This window comes from Marmota monax, unplaced genomic scaffold (assembly GCF_021218885.2).
Source record: "Marmota monax isolate L192 unplaced genomic scaffold, Marmota_monax_Labrador192_F-V1.1 WCK01_AAM20220418_F8-fsc00024, whole genome shotgun sequence".
Lineage (NCBI taxonomy): Eukaryota > Metazoa > Chordata > Mammalia > Rodentia > Sciuridae > Marmota > Marmota monax.
In genome coordinates, this window is record NW_026695224.1 from 32919393 (window position 1) to 32923065 (window position 3673).

Here is a 3673-nt window from a genome sequence, read left to right on the forward strand (position 1 = left end):
TTGCCTTTTTGGGTGATTTTCATGGTGAATTCATTTTTTTTTTGGTACAAATAAATTCAGGGACAACACCTGCTGATAGGTACAGAGGTGCCCCGTGACTTCTGATTCCTGAATGGCTTTGCCGTGTGGCTGAGACAACAGCCTGGATGACCCGGGGCCTTCTGGAGCACCTGGACGGCACCTGTCCAGGGGAACTTGTAGAGCACACGGGGACGAGGATTCAGGATAGCTGAGGAAAACCTCTCTGGGGCGTCCGAGAGACCCCTGTGTCCTGTGCACAGAGTACAAAGGATCCCTGGGGGCTGGGAAGGCAAGGCGGCTGTCTGGCTGTCCCGGGGGACCGTGCTCTTCCTGGTGGGCCACACTATTCTTTGTCACCTGTGGGTCACATGTCAGCTCCTTGGCCCGTTGCACTTTGAGGTTGTGGCAGAGTGTCCTGGGGGCACCCTCTCTGGTGGCCAGGAATGCAGTTGATGAGGGAAGACAGACGTCTCACGGCAGGGGCAGCTGCTGGCCCTCAGCCAAGGCCCTGGCCACCCCGGTTCTGCCATCGCCTGAGCCAGGGACCCCAGGGCCCAGCCTGTGTCTGCCATTCCCAGAGAGGGAACAGCTGGTGTGACACCTTCCGGGTCTGCTCCCCCGGCTGTGAGCTCATCGCCACAGCCACCTGAGCTCTGGTGGGAACTTAATTACTCTCAGTCCTGCTGTCTGTCTACGGCTGCGGCCACCGGGGGCTCTGAGATTAAAGTATGAAAAGAAATAAATTATTTAAGGATGTGCCTTTGAGCAGGGGCAGCTGAACCTAGATAAAAAACCAGACGTCCAGCCTGCCGGTTCTCGGCCGCACCTCCACCCGCTGCCCAAGGTGAGCAGCAGCAGGCGACACCCCTCGTGCCAAGGCTCGCACACTTGCCCCTCGTGTTCCAGCTTCACTGGACTTTGGTGCACCGCCAGTCTAATGCATAAGGATGGCACAGAACAGAGAGGTTGGGCTCCTGGACCAGCATCACACAGCTTCAAAAGAGCACACAGAAATCTGAACCCGAGTCTGTGCCTTTCAAACCTGTGCTGGTTCCACCAGGATCTGTTCAAAGGAGTGGCGGGTCGGGTCCTAGACAAAGCATTCAGTGAGACTCTCTGATTCTGGCTTTTTCTATTCATGGTGTAACGATTGGAGGTAGGAAACAACCATTGATAAGTGTATTGAGAAAGAAAGATAAGTCCCGTGACGTCTGTGGGAACATTAAGCAATGGGAAATTGCTCAGCAGGCCCAAGATGGCTTGGGCTGGGACACGGGCTGTCAGCTGTGGGATCCACTGATGGAGACAGCTCTGTAATGGGGGTTTCAGGGCTCCTCGTCTAACCTGGTCCTCGGGTGCAGGAGGAGCCAGGTTTCCATCCGGCTGGGCACCACCGAGCCTGACCGTCCTCCTGGCTCGACGCTCTTCTCCCAGGCCCAGGGCGTCAGGGGGGTTGACAGGTCCTGGTGCGCTAAATCTTCTTCCAAAACTGGCTCACGTCTGACCTACCACCTGTGCCCTGGAGACTGCCACCTCTTGGTCCCAAGGAGACTCAGTCTTCAGCCAAACAGGACAGATGAGTCGCAGAGGTTTTTTGGGTGCTTTTAAAGTGAGACGCTAAGCAACTCAGTGAGACTCTGTCTCTAAATAAAATACAACATGGGGCTGGGGATGGGGCTCAGTGGTGGAGTGCCCTGAGTTCAATCCCTGGCACCAAAAATAAATTAATTAATTGATCAAAAAATTGTAAGACATGGGTCACATAAAATGGATCATTTACCAAGTTTAAGTGACAGACAGGTGACTCGAAGCCCATCCACACCATTGTGCAACCATCTCCCCAGACAGTGTCCCCTCAGGCGTCCCCCTCCCCAGTCCCTGACAGCCACCCTCCCGCTGCGTTTCTGGGAACTTGCCTGTTGGGGGGCCTCGTGAGTGGGACCCTGCCGTGTGCGTCCTCTGGTGACTGGTCACTCACCCACTGGTCCTCGAGGTCCTCCTGTTGTGGAATGTTCTAGAACTGCCTCCTCTGCAAAGCAGACACTGTTGCGGGGCTCGGCTGCATTTATTCGTCCGTCCTCCTTCCAGGGGCGCCTCGGTGGCTTCCATCGTCTGGTGGGTGGGCAAAGCTGCCGGGCCGAGGGGCCGAGGAGTCGGCCCTTGCTTTCTGTCCTCTTGGGTTCATTCCGGAGGAGCTGCGGGGTCACAGGGCCGTTCTGTTTTCAGGTTTTGAGGAACAGCCGGCTGCTGTGACCGTGTCCCCGAAAGCTCATGAGCTGGAAATCCAATCCCCAGAGTAAGCAAGAGGTGACCAGGTCAGGGGGCCCTGCCCTTGGGTGGACTGACGTCACTGTCACAGGAGTGACTTTGGAAGGTGCTGGCCCCACAGGAAGTCCCAGGATTCATCGTCAAGATGAGCAGCCTCCGAGTTCCTTCCCTGACTCTGCAGATGTTTCTTGTCTGGTGGTTCATTGACTGGGATGGCCAGATGCTCTGAGGATTGTGTCACCCTCGGTCCGGGTGCCTCTGAAAACCTTGGCTTTACTCCACTTCCTGACAACAGTGGGCCCAAGAGGTTCTTGACCTCGTGGCCAGTTCTCTTTCCTACAGTTACATAATGTCTGCCGGGTCCTCGGCCCCCAGAACCAAGACTGCACTTCCCAGCATCCCTTGCAGCTAAATGTGACCTGGTGACCGAATCTGGCCAACGGATGTCAGTGGGAGGTGGTCATGGCGGCCCCTGGGGACCCACCAGGCTGGTGGGCACCAGCCAGCTGCCCCTCCATTCTCCATCCTGCAGTCTGAAGCTGTCACGTCAGACCTGAGGATGGGGCCAGATGACAGAGACCAGGGAGAGGAGCAGGGGCACCGTCACGCTCGGAGCTGGTAACGCTGGGCCTCTTACGTGGGGACCTGGACCCTGTCTGGCCCAAGGGGCTGTTGTTTTGGGTCACTGGTACTTACCAGCAAGCCTGATGCTTACCCCTGAGCCAGGTCATGGCAGTGACTGTCCCTGGCAGGCCCTCTCTTCCAACAGCTTCAGAGAACCCTAGGGAGCCGAGGTTTTCAGCCAAGGATTTTGCCCCCAGGGGCCATGTCTGGAGACATTGTGAGTCATCCTGAGCGTGGGGTGGGGCTGCTACTGATGCCCAGTGTCCTGCAGTGTCCTGGACACACCCACAGCAGAGAAGCACGTTCCAGCCTCAGTAGCACTGAGGTTGAAAAGCCCTCTTGGTTTTGTTTCACAAAGGAGGAAGTTGAAGGCAAAGGCTTACGTCACTTTCCTGTGGTGACAAAGCTCAGGATGGGATTGTCAGGACTCAGGGCATTCTGTCCAGGGTCGAGGGCTGGTGTGCACGGGAGGCCAGGCCTGGCCACATCAACATGGCCCCCCACGCTCTGCATGTCTGACCTCATCTGAGGAGCCTGGGAGCTCCTGGAGACCGACTGTGCCATCCAGATGCCGACCCGTGAGGGGGCTTCCGTTGGGAGTACCATTGCCCAGTGCAGCGCATCCAGCAGGGCTCTGCCCAGTCAGAAGGGATCTGGGCTGCAGGTCCCAGAGTCTCACGGTCCAGGGCTGGCCCTTAGTGACGATGGGCAATCAGATGGGAGGGACGTGGAGGCTGGGGTGGAGGCACTTGGGGATCTA